We start from the raw sequence: 24,369 nt of genomic DNA, 5'->3' as shown, positions 1-24,369 counted from the left end.
TGAGTTGGCATCACTCATGTGGTGTTCTTTGATACACACATTTTTTTCATATAATCTAATTGTTTCAGTTTTTTTCATTTTCTATGAAAAATAAGTTTATTAGAAAGAGAGGAGAGTAAACAGACAGAGCCAGAGAAATATCTTCCATGTGGTTCTGTGGCTTCTTCCCCAAATGCCTACAAATGTGCAGGACAGGCCAGGGTGAAACCAGTAGCTGGGAACTCCATCCGGGTCATCCATGCAGGTGGCTGGACCTAAATGTTTGGGCTGCACCTGCCATCTCCTTTGGGTGCAGAGCCTGGGGCGATGGGTGTCCCAGAGGCGCCTCCCAGTGCTCTTTAAAGCACCTACCCCATTTGTCTTTCAGTTTCTTTCAGTGTTTCTGGGTTTGTTGTTTATTTTTTTTTCCTTTGGTTGACTATACTTTTGTACTCACAGTCAAGAAATCATCAGAAATCAATTCAAAATCATGAAGCTTTTGCTCTGTATTTTCTTCACAAAGATGTTTGGTATGCGCTTTGTGTGGAGGTCACAGATGCGTTTTGAATGAATTGCTGTGTAGGGTTAGCGCCACTCCAGTTGTGTTCTTTCATGTGGGGACCTACTGCTTTCCCAGCTCCACTTCCTGAAAAGCTGGTCCTTTCCCAAGGAGCAGTCATTCTGCCCGGTGGGAGTGAGTCCTGGTCTAGGTTCCATTGCACAGTGTCAGCCAGACCCGGGCCAGGCTGTCACTCTGCAGCAGGTGCAGAGTCCCCTGCTGTTGTTCTTCCCCGGTGTGCTTGGGGCTGCTGGAGGGTGCCTGGGATTCCTCGTGAGCTCCATTTACCGCCCTTGCGACATAGATGGATTCCACCTGGAACCTGTGGTCCTGGGGCCAAGTCTCTTAATCACACAGAAACAGTCATTGAACTTTCTAGTGATGAATTTCCACATGAAATCTGAGCAGGGAGCATGACTTTCTTTGCAGCTTGGAAGCCAGTCAGGTTTTAGGACCGACTTTCTGCAGGTCTGATACACATCTCTGCAGAACACACTTTCCAGGATCTGCTCTAGGATACTTCCTGTTGAGTGTGTGCACTTCCACATTCCAGGTAACTCCTGGGTGACGGGGTCAGCCCTGTGAGGAGCTTGCTGAGCATGCACAGGCAGCCTTTACCGACCTGCAAGATCCGATGTTTGTAGTGAGAGACCGAAAGACACTGAAATGTAGGTGTTGGGGGTGTCACCAAGGCCACAGTCAGTCCTATCCATGCAGGGCCTCCAGTCCCCACGTCAGTCCTCAGGCAGCTCTCCCTGAGAGACCTGCCCCGCAGTGTGGGCCAGTTCTGAGGGATCACTGCTTGATCTCCTGCAGGAGTGGCCTCCGTACCTGCTTGGAGCTCACTGAACCAGCACTGAGAGCTTTAGTGGTCAGACTAGACAGGTAGAATACTTTTCTGGGAAAGCAGCTGAGCCAGGGCCCTGTGTGTTGTAAGCCAGGTTGCCTGCAGCAAGCTGGAAAGGAGTGTTGCTGGGACTCAACACAAATCATTAGTTCTGAGCAGCCTTGAACTCTCACTCATTCTGGTTCATTCCACTTCCCAGCAAATATTTGAAAGTTAGCATCAGAAGTTACACAAAAGGAAGTGCCCTTGGGAGGCATATGCACTCAGAGCGCTGCTTCCTGTCATGAGCACTGCTTACTGTCATGAGCACTGCTTCCTGTCATGAGCACTGCTTCCTGTCATGGGCACTGCTTCCTGTCACTGGGCACTGCTTCTTGTCATGAGCACTGCTTCCTGTCACTGGGCACTGCTTCCTGTCATGGGCACTGCTTCCTGTCATGAGCACTGCTTCCTGTCATGAGCACTGCTTCCTGTCATGGGCACTGCTTCCTGTCATGAGTACTGCTCCCTGTCACTGGGCACTGCTTCCTGTCATGGGCACTGCTTCCTGTCACTGAGCACTGCTTCCTGTCATGAGCACTGCTTCCTGTCACTAAGCACTGCTTCCTGTCACTGGGCACTGCTTCCTGTCATGAGCACTGCTTCCTGTCACTGGGCACTGCTTCCTGTCATGGGCACTGCTTCCTGTCATGAGCACTGCTTCCTGTCATGAGCACTGCTTCCTGTCATGAGCACTGCTTCCTGTCCTGGGCACTGCTTCCTGTCATGGGCACTGCTTCCTGTCACTGAGCACTGCTTCCTGTCATGAGCACTGCTTCCTGTCATGGGCACTGCTTCCTGTCATGAGCACTGCTTCCTGTCACTAAGCACTGCTTCCTGTCACTGGGCACTGCTTCCTGTCATGGGCATGAAGCACCACTCTCTGTCACTGTGCAGTGGTGAATACTTGCCATTGTCATCCATGTCTAGTGGCTCAAACACACCCAAGGGGAGGGGCATGAGTGGGTCCACACTGCTGTTGTCACCCAGAGGCCGCAGAGTGAGCGGCAGACTGGAGGGTGACGAGGCCAGACAGAACACCTGCCTGTTGCACGCAATGCACCCTGCTCCATTCCATGCTCCCAAACCTGTCGTGGTGGCTCCCCTGGGTGCTTAGCACATCCCGCTGAGTCGGTAGAGGAGGAGGCAGAGGAATCAAAGACAGTAGGGCAGGAGGAGCGATCAAGAGCTGACTCTTCGTTAGTGCATTAGGTAAGCAGATGTGGCAGCCAATTCCTCTTTGAGACAGCAGAGCCCTTGAGACAGAAAGCATCAGGCCACACGGCTGGATTGCAGCCATGTGCATGCACGCTCCCTAGGGTCTGAGATATTTGTAAACCAGCACAGTGGGCAAGGAGCACAGATTGTACTGACTGAGTGTGGGTACTGTGTGGACTGAGTGTGGGTGCTGTGTGGACTGAGCAGGGTGCTGTGTGGACTGAGTGTGGGTGCTGTGTGGACTGAGCAGGGTGCCGTGTGGACTGAGCAGGATGCTGTGTGGACTGAACGGGTGCTGTGTGGACTGAACAGGGTGCTGTGTGGACTGAGTGAGGGTGCTTGGAGTGAGCATGGTACATTATGGACTGAATGTGAGTGCTGTGTACTGTGTGGACTGAGTGTGGGCGCTGTGTGGACTGAGCAGGGTGCCGTGTGGACTGAGCAGGATGCTGTGTGGACTGAACGGGTGCTGTGTAGACTGAACAGGGTGCTGTGTGGACTGAGTGAGGGTGCTTGGAGTGAGCATGGTACATTATGGACTGAATGTGAGTGCTGTGTACTGTGTGGACTGAGCAGGTTGCTGTGTGGACTAAGTGAGGGTGCTTGGAGTGAACATGGTGCTGTGTGGACTGAACAGGGTGCTGTGTAGACTGAGTGAGAGTGCTTGGAGTGAGCAGGGTGCTGTGTGGACTGAGTGTGGGTGCTGTGTGGACTGAGCAGGGTGCTGTGTGGACTGAACAGGGTGCTGTGTAGACTGAGCAGGGTGCTGTGTGGACTGAGTGTGGGTGCTGTGTGGACTGAGCAGGGTGCTGTGTGGACTGAACAGGGTGCTGTGTAGACTGAGCAGGGTGCTGTGTGGACTGAGTGTGGGTGCTGTGTGGACTGAGTGAGGGTGCTTGGAGTGAGCATGGTACATTATGGACTGAGAGTGGGTGCTGTGTGGACTCATTAAAGGCACTCTAACGACAGATTTGAGCACTGCATGCAGATTGGGTCAAGTAGCGGTGCAGTACTGAGTACTCATTTGCGGATACACTGACTGTTTTGCTAGGCCTGCAGTCTGTGGGACACAGAAAGTTGCAGGGTTAATGTGTTGCCCTTGCTGATGGCACCTGCAGTGAGATGAGCGAGTCTGAAGGTGGCTGGCTGCATGTGCCCTCAACTTGTCATACAAGCCTGCCTGCTTTGGTGTCCAGTGCACTGGATGAATGCTGTGTGCTGACTGCTGGCCCGCAGTGGCTATTCAACAGCCTCAGCGTAGCTCCCCGGTGGTTCTCACTGTGCCCCTCGTACCACCCTGCAGTGCTGGTGGGCAGTCTCAGTGTAGCTCCCTGGTGGTTCTGCCTGCTGTGCCTCTCATAGCGCAGCTTAGGATCAGAAACCCTGCAGATTCAGACCTATGGCCTCACTCAGCGGCTTCTGGGCACCCAGGCCCTGCTCACTGCATGTCACGCCACCATATGCCATCCTTCAGTCTGCAGCCGCCCTTCTCCTTTTGCTTCTCTGCTTAGCCAGAGGACTTTGGGGCTCGCTCTTGGTGGTAACGGAAGTGCTCAGGAAAGTGACTGCTGGAGGACGTCTCTGTGTCCTCTGGCGTTCCAATTAGCTGCTGTGATTGCTGAGCCGGGAGCACCGGGCGCCTTTGCAGCTCCTGCTGTAGGAAATCCAGTTTCCCTGTCCCCAGAGCCTGGGGGAAAGATCACAGCTGCTTCCAATTTCCAATGCTAAGGACACGGCTGAGTGAAATTCAACACGCTTCCCCAAAGCTCCGTGAGCAGCATCTGGATGGCGGTGGTCCTGCTGACAGGTTCTGGGGCACTCTGCACTGCACGTGCCTGCCAAACCTGCAGTTTCAGCAGGCCAGTGAATGCTGCTCAGTCGTGTCCTGAGCTGCCGACAGTGAAACAGGGACAAGTGCGTCTTCCATCCTGGTGTACGCCGCACACAGTGATGTCGACCTGTGCATTGGCCAAGTGTTTGCTGTTGGCCTAGCTCATTTCCCCATGAAGTTCATGCTGCTGTCACCCATAGTGCCCTTACAGAGACCGAACTGTTGCCAACAGGAACTGCTTCCACTCTCCCTGCAGAGCATCGTCGAAATTTGACACACACATGTTCTTGGGTCTCGTCCATGTATGTTTGTGGTATATGTGTCTTGCATACATGTCTAACATGTGCATACACACACAAAGCTTTGGTGGAGCTGCTAGGTCGGTGCTGAAAGCTCTTCTGATGCCCAGTGCAATGAAGGACAGCTTGTACTGCCACAACCTCATCCTCTTTTCCCCAACAACTGACCCAAGCATTTTTCAGTTTTCAAAATCACCTGTATGCTGTGAAAGAATGGCTTCCAGTTGTCTTCACGGTAATCACTTGCATTGCTTTAGCCATGATTGTCACAATGTTTTTTTTACTGTTCATTACAACAGTACTTATTATAACATGATATGACGATGTGTATGGGCAGTTGAAAGTAAATGCAGTTCTCTTTGAACTTCCGTGTAAACCGTTCCTGCTCTTGACCTAGGACAGTGATCTGCAGTCAGCCCTGTGACTAGAACAAAACAGGAAGTCCTGACGACCTGGGGACCATGAGTCCTGGGGTGGAGGGCTTGTGGGGTGCAAGCACTGAGCTCAATGGCAGGATTCCCCGCCTCCCACGGGTCTTGCTGAGGGCTCTGCCGCAGCCTGCAGCAGTCGGCTGCTGAGAGCTTGATGCCCCGTGGCCAGGCAGACTTCAGGCACGTTGGCTTCCCGGGGATTTGGGCCTGGCATGTCCTTTCTCCAGTCTCCTGACTAGACCCGCAGGTGCCGGGCACATACAGCAGCCCTGAAGCCTTACCCTCCTGCACAGAGCTGCAGCAGCTATGCCAGCTATGAGCTGCTCAGAACAGAGCCAGAAAGGGCACACAGAGCTTTCTGGGCAGGGGTAGCGGTGCTGTTGTGGCATCCTCAGCTCCACCTGTTTGCAGGACAGAACACCGTCAGCATCAGAGTCCACAGCAGAAGCAGAAGCCCTGAGGGGGACAGAGGCACCCTGAGGCCTGCCAGCTGCCGACTGCTGGCTGAGCGGGACCGTGTAGCCACCTGTGGTGGGTGGGGCACATGTGTGTACAGCCATGGCTGGAAAGTTTTGCCCATGTGGATTTTGTTTATTGTTTTCATATTTCCTCCTAACCATGTTTACATACTTTTCTTGGGCCTGACTTTCAGGTTCACACAAAAAAATTGTGTAATTTATGCTCCATATTACTCATAAAGACAAATTAGTACATTTAGACAAGCATTCTACTTAAATTGCCTGTCACATCTTCCAGATTTTTGTAGTTCAAATCAATAGCCCTTTTCGGTGCGGGGAGTCCAGATTTTCCTCATGAAACCATCATGTATTGAATTTCAGCTTCCCTCTAAACCACAGCAGTTGATGACTGATCTCATTTGCTACTTGTTGTGCGGCACATCTGCCCAGGAGGGCAGAAATGGGCTGGTGGGCGAGGTCTTTCCCCGCTCCTGAGCAAGAATTCTAAGTGTTCACCCTCCATGGATGGTTCTAGAACGGCCACTGCAGGGACGTTTTGGGAGGGTGAATCAAAAGCAGATCTCAGGTGAATCATTTTCTCTTATTAGGATTTACTTATTTTTATTAGAAACTCAATTTATAGAGAGAAGAGACAGAGAGAAAGACCTTCTATCTGCTGAGTCACTCCCCAAGCAGTCTCCCATGCACTGGAGTTCCGGAAACTCAGCAAAGTTCTGCTGTTATCCAAATCCAGAAGTTGAAAGGAGAGGTTTTGTGTGTCCCAGACTGCAGGGTCCACCAAGACAGCAGGCAATGGCAATGGGGGCTTTCCTCAGCAGTTGGAGATTGTGTAAGCTGAGGAGGAAGTGGAGCAAAGGCGAGCCGGAGGTGAGGCGAGTGTGAGAAGCAAATGAGATGGACGCTCCTAACTTACCTAGGAGGTCTCTTCCTAGAAGGGGAACCGGGCATGGGGAATGAGTAAAAATTTATGGGAGGTTACGGAATTAAAAACACATGGCAGGGGTGGGGTCTGAAAAGGTTGTTGGGGAATTCCCTCCACTCCGACTATGGAGATGGAGGAGCGGGGGATGGGTCCCCAAAACTCCCTTAACACCGAATATGTGGCTCCAGCGTCTAATAAGAAGGACAGGTCTACCAGCCACCGACATGGTGACCCAGGGCTCCTCTGGCGTGGTAAGAGTGTTGGGTGGCAAGGTGCCCGGGCCTCCTCGGTCCTCTGTCACCATGTTCAGCAATTAAGGGAGCAAAGGAGTGCTGGTCGACAGTCCAGGACCCCTATGTGCCAAGGGTCAGTCGGCTCCTCAGTGCCCCATCTGGCAGCCACCATCGGCCACTATGGCAGGAGATGCTCCCTCCCTGCCGTCCCTGCTGGAATAAGGGGCCTCCTGTTACCTCTTCGTGTCTGGTGAACTAATCGTGACAAGAGGACTTGGCTGCGGGAATGAGCTGTGTGTAAGAACTTTAGGTGCATTTAAAGCCTAACACCATTAGATGTGAGAATTAACAGACACAAACAAGACAGCTGCCACAGGGCCGTTTCAGACAAGACAGGGACGGGGTTCACCCCCTCCGGCAGTGCAAGCTGTGGTGTCACAGCTCTAAGCATCACAAGTGGATCGTGAGTGATTGAGAGGTGCGGGCTGTGACTCCTGGCAAGATCAGGGACATTTAAAAAGATGGATCTCCCCTCTGGCAACTCCACTTGCAGATGCTCAGTGCCTGGGAAGGTTGTGTCATAGGCCACATGAAGGTGACAGCCTGGGAGACTCCTGCCAGCAGAGGTCAGGATGCTGCCCTCAGCTCCATCACTGACTGTAGCAACGGTTTCTTGTCGGGCAGTGTGGGGTTTAAACACTCCTCTGCCCCAGCCCCCGGCTTCATGTCAACACATGGCCTGGAAGGCAGTGGGTAAAGGCTCCGACACTTGAGTTCCGGCCACCATGTGAGAGCCCGGGTTGATCTCTCAGCTCTGGGCCGTGGTCTGGCCTAGCCTTGCTTTTGGAGATAAACAAGCATGAGAGCTCTCTCTCCTGGTGTCTGTCTTTATTTGCATGTCTGTCATTCGAGGAGAGAAAGTGGGTAGGGGAGAGGAGGAAGAAGAGGAGGGTGGAGGAAAGAGATGTCAGATTCACGAGACCCAAATCCCGGCTTCCTGCTGCCAACCCCACAACCTTGGACAAACTCCCTGTAACAACACACCTCCGTTTCCTTTTATGTACATCAGGAATAATCTCAGGATTTCTACCAAACAGGGTTGCAGGAAAGCACTTGTCACACAGTGACAATTTTAGAAGTGTTGGCTATTTTTGTGGCATCCATTAGACTCTTGTTTCTAAGAGCTGGTTTTGGAAACAACTGAAGTGTCTCTCCAGAAGTCTGATTTGGATGTCGCCTGTGTCAGAGAACCAAGCGTGTGTGTGAGTGAGGGTAGACCTGCACCTGGCCCAGGCTACAGTGTCTGAGAACTGCAGCAGCAGTCAGTCGCATAAGTGATACTGCAATGCATGTATCCTGAAGTGCATGCTTATCTGCAGAGACTGCCTCACAAAGGGCTGGGCCTCAGAGGGAAGGGCCTGGGCCTCAGAGGGAAGGGCTGGTTTGGGACAGAGGAGAGCTGGGCCTGGGATGGGGAAGGAGGAGGGAGGTCCTCTTTTATGTAAGGAGGCCCACAGTGAGGCACACCTGTGTAGAATTCCCTGCACCCTATGCATGGAATAAATGTGCAAGCTGCGTGTCAGCCCCAAGTGAGCGTGTGGGCTGAGAGCATCGGGGTGCTGCCGGGAAGGGACACGTGCAGTGACATCACAGAGAACCAAGGGAACCCTGGGCAAGATGGAGACTGCCTTGGAGACCCAGCCTGGTTTGGGGTACTTGAGAAGGCGGTGGAGAGCTTCCCACTGGCATAAGCAGGTACACCAAGGAAGAAGAGCATGCAGCAACACGTTTCCAGGGTGTCCAGTGCATGTACGATTCTCCAGGCCGAGGACAGCGAGCCTCAGAACGCTGCTTTTTACTGGGTGCTCCCTGTACATGTCGCCTGCTCTGCTAAGAAGTGTTAGATACAAGGGGCAGAAGAGGGGAGATGGAGAACCCGCAGGCTAAGAACGTTGCCTCATTGGTCTGAGGCTGCATCTCGTGAGCAGGTGGGTGGCCTGGCTGTGCTCCGAGGTATTCAGAACCCTTGTAGAGATATTCTTCCCACACAGCTCTGCAGAGCATGGGTTCTGCCTCCCAGCACCTGCTGGCTGGATACCAGAGCCTGGGTATGCAGCTGCTGCTGCTGCAGGAACCCTGGGGCCTCAGGGGACTGCATGGGGCTCACAGCTCCTCTTACATGGTTTCATGGGAGACTTGTGTGATCACTCTCATTAGTGCTAATGGAAGTTTCTTGAATAAATCTTACAGGCTGGAAGGTAAGAAGAAAACAAGTTTTCTCTAATTCCTCATAGATGTGTGCTCCAGGCTTCACTCCTTCTGGCTCAGCTGGCCTTGGTGCACTCTGATGCCTGCCTGGGCATTTGCATGGAAATGGACCATAATCACGGTTCTGAACCTACATGTTTAAACACTTCCCGCTTGTGCCATCATCCTGCCAGGCGCGGTGTCCAGTTACTGCAACTGATCCAACACACTTCCATGTGTCACTTATTCCTTCTGGGAATGTCACCCTGCTCAGGGACCATGGGGCTTGCCTCCCAGAATAGAGGTCGGAGCAGGCCATGCAGCCCTTCTTGTGGACTGAGGGTTTTTTTTTTTTTCTTTAAGATTTATTGAATTTTTGTTGGAAAGCTAGGTATACAGAGAGGAAGAAAGACAGAGAAGATCTCCCATCCACTGATTCACTCTCCAAGTGACTACAACGGCTGGAGCTGTGCCAATCCAAAGCCAGGAACACAGAGCCTCTTCCAGGTCTCCCACAAGCATGCAGGGTCCCAAGGCTTTGGGCCATCTCCGACTGCCTTCCCAGGCCACAAGCAGAGAGCTGGATGGGAAGCGGGGCCACTGGGATTAGAACCGGTGTCCATATGGGATCCCAGCATGTTCAAGGTGAGGACTTTAGCCACTAGGCAGCCGCACTGGGCCTGGGTTGAGTTATTTTTAAAGTGATTGCAGACACAGCCCCTGTTAAAGAGATGGCCTCCACACAGAGCCAAGTCTGGACTTAGGAGAGGGCAGCCTATAGGTGCCCAGCAGCGGACCCTACAGCCCTGAGGTAAACATGCAGGCCCCATGGCTGCAGCACACTGAACCCAGCCTGAGCAGAGATCGGCGATGCTTTGCATATCAGTGCCACCTATATGGAGACGGACAGTCCAGCTCCTCCCTGAGCCCACTGCCTGCCCCCTTGCTGTTGCTTGAAATCTATGCCACTGACCCTCCCTCTCCTGTGAGACTCAGAGCTGTGAACGCACCTGCTGCTGGAACAAGTGGGAGGCTGTGGGAAATCTGACTCTGTGGAGGTGCTGATTTGTATGCACAACGTAAGGCAAAGTTGACCATGAGCTCTTGAGGGACATGGTGTTCTGCTGAGTGAGGGACAAGTGTATTGTGGATAAAGACCTTACTTGGAATGTACACTGTGCAGTGACTTACAGAGTAGACACTTCCCATTGTGTGTGGCCACATGCACATGCGTAACCTTTTGGTGTCTGAGCATGGGAAGGGAGGCTGGCGGAGGATGCTGTCATTTTAATGGAAACCGGAGGTAACCACTTTAAATAGCTTTCCTAGTGAACCTAAATCATTAATAACATTATCAATGGAAGATTTTATTTTGATGCTTGCTTATTTGAAGCACAGATAGCAGGGAGGTGGGTCGTCCACCTACTGACTTGCCCTTAGGTGCACCCTACCTGAGCCTGGCCCAGATCAAAACCCGCAGCTGACCCAGGTTTCCCAGGAAGGCCGACACACTGGGCCTCGGGCCCTGCACTGTGGGCTGTGAGATCCCAACTAGTGTTTTAAAGTGCTGCAACACGACACTTGCTCCTCCAGACTTTCTCCTTTATGAAGAACTTTTTACACAAAGAAACAAAACCCAAAACTCATTGAATCCATCTTTGTCAACCAGAATAGTTAAAAAGTATGTCTCCTTTCAGTTTCTTATCTTAAAGGAGCTGAGTGTGAAGTTAAAGCTCATCTCGCCTCTGTGTGGTGAGCCATACACATCCAGCAGATGGCCCAAAAGGGGCAGAGCCAGACGCCCTTGCTGGGCTCAGCCTCTAGGAATATGTGCGAGACAGAGACTGTGACTCAGGGACAGAGGACCACAGCATGCCGCTACCACCTGATTCTGAAGCCTCCAGGGAGGGGGCAGGACATCTGAGCTGGGCAAGGACTCACTTGCACTCACTGCATGGTCACCATGACAACCTCTACTATGAAGCAGCCCACCAGATTCCTTGTTGAGGACATAGGCTGGAGGCCAGAGCTTGCATCAATCTGGGCAGGTGTGATTTTCTGGAATGATCTGATAGATGGCAGAGAACATGAAAGAGACAGCAAGAGGAGGGTTATTGGGGAGAGTTCCCAAGGAGGGTTGGGAGGAAGGCTGGGCACTGGCTGGAGCAGGATGGTGTACGAGTGTGGACAAGACGATGCCCAGGGGAAACAGCCGCCTCTGGAGTGTAGCCAGGTTGTTTCTGGTGAATTGGTAAATGAGGCCTCAGCAGAGAATAGAAGGGATCCCAGTATGGGGGAGCGAAGGGCCATGGGGTGCAGGGAGAGGGCAAGGGGAGGGCAGAGAGGATCCCAGAGTGGGGAGAGAAGGGCCATGGGGTGCAGGGAGCAGGCAGAGGAGGTAGGAAGCAGGGAAAACCCAGGTGACTGAGCTGCTGGAGTCTGGTACCATCCATTGGGTTGGGTGGGAGGATGAGACCTGGAGCCATCCTCAGCAGAGCAAGAGTCTGCTCCTTCCATTGCGGCTTCGCTCTGATTCCAAATGCACCTCAAGTCCCTAGAGGACCAAGGAAGGCGGTTGTCTCCATGGCATTTCCAGTGGAGATGGCTGTCAGGAGATCTCGGGCTGAAGTCATGTAGCATATGTGTTGCTACCCAGTCCTATGTTCACCGCGTGTCCAATGACCCTGCCAGGAATGAGAAGCCCACTGAGACGGCAGCCCACCAACCTCATCCGGAGAGTGAAGAAACGCACAAGGCGGCATGGCTCACAGCTGTACAGAATCAGAAGGCTTGGGCCCTCAGGGTCAGTGCGTCCTCAGGGACAACCTTGCTGCCAGAATGCACACCCTGAGCATGCTCTGCATGAATGCTGGGGGCTCCTGAGGGTGAAAGGGATGCAATCTCAGCGAGTGGCAAACAGGTGAAGGCCATGCAGTCGAGTGTAGCTTGCAGTAAGCACGCTACACAGAATGCATCCTGCAGGTTGAGAGAACCAGTAGAATGGCAAATCTAGTCTAAGCCAAGTGATTGAAACGGGGGGAAAGTAAGCACAGGTGCTGGGCCTGGCATAGCGGGCAGGGCTGCCACCTGTAAGAGCAGCATCCTAAATGGGCACCAGTTTGTGTGCAGGCTGCTCTTCCCATCCTGTCCCTGCCTGCAGAAAGTGACCATATCTCTATCTTTCCTCCAACCCGCCCTATTTCTCACTCTTCTCTAATGTGTGTCTCTCCTTTTCTCAGCATAACTCCTTGAAATAAATCTTAAGAATATAAAAGTGCAGGCACTTGCTCTGAGGAGAGGGCATGAGGGTGTCTTAGACTGAGAGAACTGGACAGGAGCGAGGCTGGGCAGTGCCCGGCAGGATGGACCACTGCAGGAAGGAGAGCCATGTGGCTGGGCAGTGTCCAACAGGATGGGCCACTGCAGGACGGAGAGCCATGTGGCTGGGCAGTGTCCAACAGGATGGGCCACTGCAGGACGGAGAGCCGTGTGGCTGGGCAGTGTCCAACAGGATGGACCACTGCAGGAAGGAGAGTCGTGTGGCTGGGCGGTGCCCAGCAGTAGAGGCCACTGCAGGAAGGAGAGCCGTGTGGCTGGGCAGTGCCCGGCAGGAAAGGCCACTGCAGGAAGGAGAGCCGTGTGGCTGGGAGTGCCCAGCAGGATGGGCCACTGCAGGAAGGAGAGTCGTGTGGCTGGGCGGTGCCCAGCAGGAGAGGCCACTGCAGGACGGAGAGCCGTGTGAGTCACAGGAGCTTTAGGTTCTTTGAACTACAACAGAAACCCCTGCTTGGTTTTCAGCAAAAAGAATGACAAAAACAAACTCCTGGCCTGAATGTGCTGCTTCCCGTGGACTGAAGGGACTGGGGACAGCAGTCCCCACTGAGAGCAGGAATAGCAGGCTCCCATGTGGAAGGTGATGGGGTGGAGCGTGGCCTGATTGTGTCGGTCAAGAGAGAATCCAAGTATTTTAGAAACAAAATGGTAAAAGCTTGTTATGGTGGGAGGCTGAGAAGAAATAAGTCGGGGTCAGGCCTAACTTTCGGAGCACACAGCTGTGGTGGAGACTCCACCGTGGGGAAAGAGGCGTCTGCAGGGGAGGCTGGGCTGAGGAGGCTGCACTTTAGGTGTTCATGGGGCCGCTGTGGGCCAGCTGGACTTCTGGCATGTTCCTGACCATGTGGGCCATGGAGCGGATGTGCTCCTGGGTGGCATGTAAGGGTGTGACGTCCTCATGAGCTGTGAGGAGGAGCATGCTCCAGCTGTGTCCTGCGATGTTCTCAGGGTGGTGTCTGATGAGACTTCATCAAGGGCTGGTATGTCATGACACTATCAAGGAAGCCCTGTGTGGGCTATGACATCATCTGGGGTTATGTATGATGTGACATCATGGGCTCCATGGGCTGTGACATTATCACAGTGGTGTGCACTGTGATGCCCTTAAGGGCTGCATGGGTCATGACATTATCAAGCCTTGTGTGGGTTGTGGCGTCATCAAGGTCTGCGTGGGCTATGACATCATCAAGGGCTGGGTGGGCTATGACATCATCAAGGACTGTGTGGGCTGTGACTTTTTAAGGGCTGTATGGGTCATCCTCAAGGCCTGCGCGGGCTGTGGCGTCATCAAAGGCTGGGTGGGCTGTGATGACATCAAAGGCTGGGTGGGCTATGACATCATCAAGGGCTGTGTGGGTCATCCTCAAGGCCTGCGCGGGCTGTGGCGTCAACAAAGGCTGGGTGGGCTGTGACGACATCAAAGGCTGTGTGGGTCATCATCAAGGGCTGCGTGGGCTGTGGCGTCATCCAGAGCTGTGTGGATAGGAGTGTGACATCCTCACAGATAGACAGGTTCTTTTCTGAGCTCGTGTCTACCCTACCCTCCTCTCTGTCCTGCATTAGTAATCCAGGGGTCATCACAGTCGCTGCGACGCGAAGCCCTGGCATCTGAGGAGCTTCTCCCTGGGCTGCACATCCTCCTTGAGGAGGACATGACCCTCCGGGGAACCTGCTATGGGTTTTTGACCGGGCTGTCTGTCTGGCTATGTCCTTCCCAGGTTCCTAGTGGGGACTTACCCTCCCAGGGAGGGTGCCTCTGACAGCCTGCTGCTGGCTGTCTGCCAGACTGTGGTGACACCAGATGTTTCTACATGGTGAGCCTAGAAACCATGTGATGGGGGACATGTGTCACCTTCAAGAGGTGAAGGAGGTGGATGTTCAGTGCACTTCCACATGGTGGGTTCCTGCCTGCCTAGCCAAGACCACGTCCCTGTATAGATGGGGCAGAGACCCCATCTCACAGTTCCTATGTGGCCGGGAGAGGGCAGAATCCTTTTCCCATGGTCCCTGTGTGGTTAAGGCAGAGCCTGCATTCCCCAGTCATGGCTTTAAATGGGAACTGGACTCACAGCTGACTCCCCAGCATCCATCACACCACAGAAACACTGAGAGCAGGAGAAGGAGGCTCCTTCTCTCCAGCCTTTTAGAGAACTGTATGTGAACAAACACCAGAATGGTTAGAGAGCAACGCACAAACAGCTGACATCTGCTGGTGTACAACGGAAGTGACTGCAAATCCTGCAGGTGACGTCATGTTCTCACCATGCCGACAGAATGTAGTCTTAAGATGCAATCGAAGACAACACCTCTGGTGTGAAGAGTGCCCATGCACTGTTCCCTGAGTGTGTACACCCCTAGTGTGAGGACTGTGCATGAATTGTTCTCTGAGTGTGTACACCCCTGGTGTGAGGACTGCACATGCAGTGTTCCCTGAGTGTGTACACCCCTGGTGTGAGGACTGTACATGCAGTGTTCCCTGAGTGTGTATACCCCTGGTGTGAGGACTGTACATGCAGTGTTCTCTGAGTGTGTACACCCCTGGTGTGAGGACTGCACATGCAGTGTTCCCTGAGTGTGTACACCCCTGGTGTGAGGACTGTACATGCAGTGTTCCCTGAGTGTGTACACCCCTGGTGTGAGGACTGTGCATGAACTGTTTCCTGAGTGTGTACACCCCTGCTGTGAGGACTGTACATGCAGTGTTCCCTGAGTGTGTACACCCCTGGTGTGAGGACTGTACATGCAGTGTTCTCTGAGGGTGTACACCCCTGGTGTGAGGACTGCACATGCAGTGTTCTCTGAGTGTGTATACCCCTGGTGTGAGGACTGTACATGCAGTGTTCTCTGAGTGTGTACACCCCTGGTGTGAGGACTGCACATGCAGTGTTCTCTGAGTGTGTACACCCCTGGTGTGAGGACTGCGCATGCACTGTTTACATGAATGCATGCACATGCGTGTGTTTGCATGTTTATGTACTTGCCTGTGTGATGCACATCATGTGGGCTCAGACCTAGACATAGACATGGCCTGATGCCATGGACAGAGCCACTCATCGAGACCTCTTCCAGGCCCACCTCCTGACACATAGTCCCATCGGGGAGCTCTCTACCTCCCTCCTTGGATACTGCAGTGCTTTGTCCCCATGTACCCTGTGCCCGGCGCTGTTCTTCCCAGTGGGGCCTTGTGGAGCAAACCTGAGCCAGTCTCAGTACCCAGCTCGAGATCAGGAGACCAGCATCCACTCCAGCCAGGAGGACCTTACCTCTCCAGGGCTGGAGCCCCACACAGCAGAGCACTGTGCTCCCAGCACCCCAGTCTCACTAGGCTGTCTGCAGGCCATAGCTCAGCTATGGCTGCCTGCCTCTCACCTGCTTACTCCATCCCGATGCCCATGGAATCTTACTGCTTGCCCCTCCTAGTCCCTGACCTCTTCCTGGAGATGGTGAAAAGGTGAAGGGGGTAGAAGCAGGTTGCCCCTCACCCAGGCCCAGGTATCTCCCAGCCTCAGCTCCTGGCTCTGTTTACTCCACCTTGCATCTGGTGGAGTTTCCCACCCCACGGTTCTGAGCTTCCCACCCCAGAGCAGAGAGGAGCTGGGCTGCTCAGAATTCTGTACTGCAGGTGGTCATGGGCTAGATAGGGTTTTAGCACGTTCCACCAGAAACTTCTGTTGGATGATAGCACCAGGACCTGCTGGCTCTGACAGAGAGATTCTCAGACTCCCTGGGTCTCATGGGATAACACAGACAACTTCTGCCCCAGCCTCCAGCACCTATGCTTCTACTAAAGGCCTTGACCTTCACAGCAACTTCATGGGGAGCTGGGCTGTGTCTGCAGGACACCCAAGAGGCCACAGCTACTCAACATGGTGAGGCATCGAGCATGGAGAGGGTGGTGAGCCTTCACTGGCCAACTGCTCGCGTTGGCAATGATCGGTTTCCATTTGTGGTGCTCTGGACAACCCTCCCTTAACACAAGCGTTGGAGGATCCCTGTAAGGGCCAGGCCCCCAACTCAGCTCACACCTGCCTGGTGTCTCTTCCTTCCCGGTCATGGGCCTTTACCTCTTCTCTACCACCAAACGCACCCCTGTTTGTCTTCACCCTGGGCAACAGCAGAAGTGGGACATGGGCACACATTCTCCAGCTGTGTCCTTGCATCCCCTGGAGCCTTGACAAATATGCATTCAGGCATGACAAGTGTGCCCATAGGAACAGGAGTAACTGTGCCACAAACAAAGGAAGCATCAAACCTTGAGCTCCCAACCTGCAGCGACGAACAGGGTGCTGCTCTGTGAATAACAGTGGGACAAGAGAACAGCTGTGGGGCCTGGTGCTGGCATGGGGCGGGTGCCCATGGTGTGGCCACGGAGTGGGCTCCAACGTGGGGGCAGCACCCACTTGACCACTCAGGGCATGTACCACTGGCCGTGTGCTGCTCTCTTTCTAGCCAAGGCCCTGCCTGTCTTAATCCTAATCAGGCATGGAATTGATTGGTTTAGATTTGCATTTTACTTTCCCATGCCTCATTCTGAATACTGAGTTTGGACATAATTGCAGTAGGTCATACCACCTTTAAAAAATTTATCCAGTCTGCAGGTCTGGGAGTTGAGGTGACATGAATGTTACATGTAAATGAATGCAAATGAGTATGCTAATGTCCCAGTGCCAACTTATTGGGTTTGGGGAGTGTGCAAATTGTCCACAGGGACTGACTGTACTGCCAACACATAGGACAACTTGGGCATATTCGTATTCCTGCTGAAAACAACCCAAGTCTTTTTCTCAATAAGTCTCAAAATTCTCCCACAATATTTGTTTTAATGAGAAGAGCCATGTGGTTATATTCCAACTTTTTCTGTGATTTTAGCACAGAAGTCCATGTGTTCCTTACATGTGCTAGTTTTGAAGTTGATTTCAGTTCAGTACCACTGGCAGCTTTACTATACCCACCAGGCTAGCTGTGGGGGAGGCCAATCGCACTGGCTCACAGAGGGGCAGCACTCAACTGCCCAGGAGCTCCAGTACTCACCTGGCCTGAGCCAGGGCTTCTTCCAGCCTCTATGGTGGGCATTGTGTGTAACAGTGAGGTCCCAGAAAACATCCACAGTGAACACAGCCATGGTGTGTGTCGTGGACAGACAGAGAGCTGCCGGCACAAACATGGTGTGTCGTGTAGTCTACACTGCAAGGGAGACAGAGGGAGTAAGGGTGTGCCGTGTGGGTTACACAGCAGGGAACACCGTGAGAGGGGGTCAGAGTGTGCTGTGTGGTCTACACTGCAGGTGAGGCAGTGAGAATGAGCCAACACGGAGCTCATGGACATTTTGGCCTTGATGATAGGGCCCTGACCCCTTGCCGGTAACTCACCAGGTGAGGTGAGTGCCTTCCCAGCCAAGACCAACATGTGTGCACCTTGGATCTGCTTGCAGGGGAAGGGAAGAGTTCGGGGTGATGTCCCAGTGCAGCAGTGCCTGGGAAGGCCCTGGTGATCCTGATTCCTGCAGGGGTCTGAGCATCCCACCCAGCTTGAGCCTGGGCCTCACTGGTGCACACACTGGGTATCAGAGCAGGCATTCTTATAGACAGGGAATGGCTGGTGCTCAGTATTTGTGATCTGTAGAGTCAGCTCCGTGAGACCTTGGAGTGAGGAGAGTTCTGCTTGAAACATCGGAGTTGATGACAGGGCAGCCGGAGGAGAGTACCGAGCAGCAGTCCCAGGAGGAATGAGGGAGGCAGGAGGGTGCTCTGGTTCCATGAGTGTGCATGGCAGAGGAAATAATTTTAGTAAAACCAGTGACAGACGGTGAATAAAATAAGATAATTTTTAGATTATAGGCAAGATAGGAAATTTTAGAGTTATTTGGAATTGGCATTTGTTTAAAGGAAGTATTTGAAAATCTATATAAAATAGTTTCTTTTTAGCCATAATGAAATCAGTCTGGCCAAAGAACTGTGCCCAGAGCTCTGTTTCAGCTGGGGAATTGGAGTGTGGTGATCCCGAGGGCTTCTGGGGCCAAGCCTGATTGGTGTCCTGGCTCTGAGTTATGGCAGCCCAGGACTCTCACCTCAACAGGTACAGTAGGCACCAGTATAAATTGAAGGGCTGGGGTGCAGTGGCATTGGTAAGCCACTCTTGGCCCAAGTCTTCCTCGAGCAATAGGCCATATGACCAGGCAAGACCCTGCGAGGAGGCACTGACTTGGTCACAGGGAGGGCATTCAGCCCAACAGCTCAGCCTCTTCACCCACACTTACCATCTGTGCATTATGAAAAAGACCCATTGAATGCTGCTCTGACAGGACTCAGCCCTGGACCATCAGCAAGGTTAGGAAAGCATGGAGGTGCCAGGCCGAGCAGGGGTGAGGGTGCTGAGGTGCCGGGCCGAGCAGGGGTGAGGGTGCGGAGGTGCCGGGCCGAGCAGGGGTGAGGGTGTGGAGGTGCCGGGCCGAGCAGAGGTGAGGGTGCGGAGGTGTCGGGCCGAGCAGGGGTGAGGGTGTGGAGGTGCCGGGCCAAGCAGAGGTGAGGGTGCGGAGGTGTCGGGCCGAGCAGGGGTGAGGGTGTGGAGGTGCCGGGCTGAGCAGAGGTGAGGGTGCGGAGGTGTCGGGCCGAGCAGGGGTGAGGGTGTAGAGGTGCCGGGCTGAGCAGGGGTGAGGGTGTGGAGGTGCCAGGTATGCCCTTCTGTTCACGGTGTTGCTGAACCAGAGAGGAAGGGTGTTGGCCAACCTGGAGTGGACACACGCCTGTAGTCAGCCTGTTGCGGCACTCCTGGTGGCTGCCGAGATGCTCTGGTGTGATGCTCAGCAGTCTTGGCTGAGAGGTGGGTCACCATAGCACGTGTGGTCACAGATGCTTGACCTGGCATGGGTTCCTTGGAGCACCCAGCACTGGCCATGCAGCTCTTCTGCATCCCACACCCTGCCCTCCTCTCTCATGTCTGGAATCCCTTTCCCCAGGGCACCACTGTGCCATCTGTCTGGCTCCTGCTCTTCCAGGTCTGTCTGTGGTAGTACCCTGTGTCTGACTCCCTCTGCGCTTTGCTTGCAGTGCCCAGGGACTGCTTGTCATCCTTGTGGCCGTCTCCTTCTAGGTTCCCTGCACAGCATTCCCAGCTGTCCTTCTGGACAAAGGGAGTGCCAGCTGAAATCAAAGGGCATGAAAGAGAACACACAGTTGGGGTCCTCTTGAAGTCATCAGCAGCTTGAGGAGCCTGCGCTTTTCCAGACACGTTGGGCTGGTGCACCAGGCTCTGCATGAGAACTGGGCAGCATGAGGCCTGTAGCAGGCCCTGTGCTTGAGAGGCAGTGCAGGGAACGGCCCATTTATGGTCAGCGCAAGGCTGATACCTGCCCGTCAGCACCCTGCAAGTGCCCAGCACCACACACAGGGATCCTGGGTAATTCCCACCCACTGTGCACCTCAGACCAGCACCCCACCATGACCATGACCCTGTCCACCTGAGCCTCAGGTCAGCATCCCACTGTAACCATGACCCTGTCCACTTGAATCTCAGGCCAGCACCCCATTGTGACCCCATCCACCTGAACCTCAGACCAGCAGTGTGGCCCCAAGGCTCATACTAGGCTGGGCTGCCAGGCTGCAGAGGTGGCAGAACACACCCTGCCTCACACAGCCCTGGAGTCTGGCACTTGAGCTGTAGGTGTGTGCAGGGCCTGTCCTGAGATGGGAGCAGAGTGCTATGGGCTCTGCTGTTTGGAGGTGCTGGTAACCTTCGTGTCCCCTGGACAGTGGGAGTGTCACACCAGTCTACAGCATGTCCCTATTCACATGGTAGTGTTCATTTTGTGTGTGATGCCTTCATGTGTGCTTGCATGTAAAGACAATGGCCACGCTGGGCGCCCCTAGTATGACCTCACGTCCACTACTTGTCCTGAAGTTGGTCTTAGTCTTTGTGTTGCTTGAAGACCTGAGACTGAGTGTTTTACCAAGAAAAGAGAAACATTTTCTCAGTCTGATATCCGAGGGTTCCCGAATGCAGCCGCCAGCAGGCCAGTTGTCCAGGGAGGACCACAGTTCTGCAGGGGGAGGGCCGTTGTGTTCTCACAGGGAGGAGCAGTGCCCCGCTCTGCTGAGCCCTGCCCTACTCTACCGAGCTGTCCCCTTGCTGAGGATGGAGGCCTCCTGACCTGTCACCTTCACTGACACATCTGGAGGAACTGCACGCGGAGTCATAGTAGACTATTTGCAGTTAAAGAATTTGCACGTGGCACATGTTGACTGATGTCATAGCCCATTGGAGAGGCAGACAGCGCTCCCACTCACAATTCATTCCCAAGTGCCCACAATGGCCAGGCCAGACCCTGGCTGTGAAACAACACAGGGCTCTCCACGTGCCAATGCCCTGGGGTCACAACACACGACATGACATGTCAGCCCTCACGCTCACTGGTCCTCCCAGAAACAACTGCCTCTCAACCCATGAGTGATGCAGCCAGACTGCTCAACTTGACACAGCACGGGCCGGTTAACCTGCTGCTTGCAGCTTTCAGTGTGAGTCCCAGCTGAGCTGTTCCCACCCAGTCTCCTCCTTGCCTGAGACTGTCTTAGCCCCCGCACCCAGGGCGAGTGCAGAATGCAGCCCCTGGCTCTGCTGCGGCCTGGCCCCCACCCACCGGCTGCACCTCTGGGGGAGGAGCAGGTAGACACAGATCTGTGAGTCTCCAACAACAGTAAGGGAACTCCCTCCTGGTACTTGTGCTTGCATTTGTTTCCTTTTATTAGAAATCAGTGCTGGAACACTCTAAAGCTGCCAGGGAAAGGCGTGGCCATGGTGCCAACGGGAGATTGTGTGGTGCTCTGCTGCCGAGAGAGGTGTATCCTAGTCAGTTCTGAGAGTTTTCGAGTTCCCTGGCAGGAGTCCCTCCCACGGGAAGGAAGGAGTGTATTGGTAAGGCTGCTACGGCAAAGTGTGGCCACGTGTGACCAGCATGCTGAGGCAACCCGCTGCCTGCACAGGCGTTTGCCTGAGACGCCTTCTTCACGGCCTGAGCTCTAGAGCCTCTCTGTGCCGCTGGCTCTAAGGGTATCTTGGGAAATGCTTTCTGTGTCCCTCACTGGCCACCACTGGCACCCCAGTGTACATTCTTATTTAAGAACTGCAAGAAAGAACCATGCCCCTTGTACCCTCACATGTCCACTCTGCCTTATCCAGTGGAATCCCCACACTACCTTCTCAGAAAAGCCTCCTGCCCCAGAGCACCCTGCGGCCCCTCCTGCCCAGCCCTCCCACTGTCCCCTCGGCAGTCACAGTGTTGGCTCCATCCCCTCGCCAAGTTCCAGGGCCACGATGTGCCCAGCATTTGCCCTGCTCATTGTGGTCGTAGCAAGGCTAAGCTGTGTGGAGATGCCCACTCTGGACAGGGCAGTGGGGCAGCTGGTGGCGCTGTGCCGCTTGGGTCAGGTCCCTTCTGCCCCCATCCCAGAGAAGGAGGAGGAGAAAGTCAGCATCAAGAGACCGCTTACCTGCAGCTTGAGAGGAAGACACTTTGCAGGAAAGCTGAAGAATTGCACTATGCTCAAATTTGGGATGGGTTCCAGGAAGACCGGTGGGAGGCTGTGTGTCTGCTTCATTACAATAGAACAGCAACAAACATGCCAGGTGCATTTGGACTGTGTGATCAAGAGCAGAGGGGCACAGCCAGCGAGTTTCGAGAGGGAGGTGGTTACAGGCCTGGGCACTGCAGAACACGGCACACCGCCAGTGAAGGCTGGTGATCCCGCATGCTGGCCAGTGCACTGCAATGGACAACTTGTCCACCTCTGAAAATGTTAAATGTGTCTCTGTCCTAGAAGTGTAAGTACATGCATGAGCGCATGGGCAGACACACACAAGGATCTGTCGAGCATTGAGTGTTTAGTGCTGAATAAGAAAACCTTAAGTTTATGTCCTGTCTCTTGATGGCTTCCTAAGCTATGTGGAGTCCTAGTCTGGAATAGCCACCCCATTATGGAAACCAAGGTGGAGCTCAATCCAGTGCTGTGCAAATGTTCCCAGCTCCAACTGAAAAGACAGCAGCAGATGTATGGATCAGCTGCATGTGCATTTCAAAAGCCCAGCCAGTCACATGTGGTGGGGCCGTGGGTGTGGAGGCATTTGTATGTGGATTGTCCTTGCTTATGTGTGCTGTATGTGCATGTCTTGTCTGTGTGGGTGTATGTTTGTGTCTGTATACTTGTATAGATGTGTGTAGCTGCACATACAACACACAGCAAGCAGCTCTGATGCAGGTGGGTAAGACTGGAGGCTGTCTGTGATGTTGGCATTCTTTAGCATGGGGATGCAGCTGGGCTCAGTGAGGTCTAGGGCTTGGGGCAAACCCTGGGCCTTCTCAGAAGGACTCTGTGTTCTTGGCCTTGCCATAGTCCCCAGGCGGTAACGTGGGATGTGGAGAGAGCATCACTTCGCAGGGGAAGTGTGCATCTACCTTGGTGTTAGGGTGGGATGAGATTTGAGGCCAAGTCAACCCTCCCTGCTGTGTGTTCACCCCGAAGCAGCTATCTGCCCAGCAGCTGGTAACACACAACAGACAGCTCACAGAGGGCCTCCCCAAGAGAAGTCCTCCTTCTGGAGCTCAGGGCTGACAGGCAGGCAGCCTAAGGAACCCCAGAGCCAGCATCAGACTCGGCCCCTCCGGGATACATCGACCCCCTAGTCCAACAGCACTGCAGGGCAGGAGGGTCCCTTCAAAGCCCCTGGCCAGCAGCCACCAGGCTCTAGGAAGCACTGTGCTCTCCTGGTGCTTGAGGGTCTGCAGGAATCAGAGCCTGTGTGCATCACATTGTGCCTGTGGCAGGGAGGGCTTACAGCAGAGAAGCGCACGCTGGAGAGGCAGCCTTGTGGGCCAAAACCCACCCTGTGCTCAGGTACCCTTGTCACACAGAAACAGAGGCCAGGGGAACTGTAGCCACGCACTGCAAAAACGTAAGCTGGGATAACTGAATCTTCTGCATGAATAGTAAATTTAAAAAATCACATTGCCCCATCTTTATAATATATATTATATCTATCTATATATCTATATATATATTGGGGCCTGGCGCAGTAGCCTAGTGCTTAAAGTCCTCGCTTTGCATGAGCCAGGATCCCATTTGGGCCCAGGTTCTAATCGCAGCAGCACCACTTCCCATCCAGCTCCCTGCTGTGGCCTGGGAAAGCAGTTGAGATGGTCCAAAGCCTTGGAACCCTACACCCATGTGGGAGACCTGGAAGAGGCTCCTGGCTCCTGGTTTCAGATTGGCTCAGCTCCGGCTGTTGTGGCTGCTTGGGGAGTGAACCATCGGATGGAAGATCTTTCTCTCACTCTCCTTCTGTCTGTATATCTCACCTTCCAATACAAATAAGATAAGTCTTTAAAATGCATACATATATATGTATATATATAAAATTAAGAATATGTTGACAGAATTTCTTGTTTATACAATTAATCAGAATTCCCTCCTCCCCCTACCCCGATGTTCCTCTTTCATTCACTTTATTTTTGATTGTGGTATACAATATGATATATGTAATGATCCAATTAAACTAATTCAAGTATGCATCATCGTAAGCATTTATCACTTATTTGCTGAGAGAACATAAAAGCAATCCTCTGGTAGCAATTCTAAAAACACATCGTTCTTTGCTCCCGCGCAGTGACGCACCGGGCTTGCTCCTTGTGGCTGTGCTGTGGGACCCAGGCTGACCTGCCCCTGGCCCTCCTCAGCCGTGGTCGCCACTGCTCTGCTGCCCACTATGGGACCGCAGGCTGACCTGCCCCCGGCCCACAGGCTTGACCTGTCCCTGGCCCACAGGCTGACCTGTCCCGGGGACCTCAGGCTGACCCGTCCCGGGGACCTCAGGCTGACCTGTCCCCAGCCCGCAGGCTGATCTGTCCCCGGCCCGCAGGCTGACCTGCCCCCGGCCCGCAGGCTGACCTGTCCCGGGGACCTCAGG

The sequence above is a fragment of the Ochotona curzoniae genome, unplaced genomic scaffold, assembly GCF_017591425.1.
Source record: "Ochotona curzoniae isolate NIBS_2020 unplaced genomic scaffold, NIBS_Ocur_1.0 contig_883, whole genome shotgun sequence".
NCBI lineage: Eukaryota > Metazoa > Chordata > Mammalia > Lagomorpha > Ochotonidae > Ochotona > Ochotona curzoniae.
Note: the sequence above shows the minus strand (reverse complement) of the source record.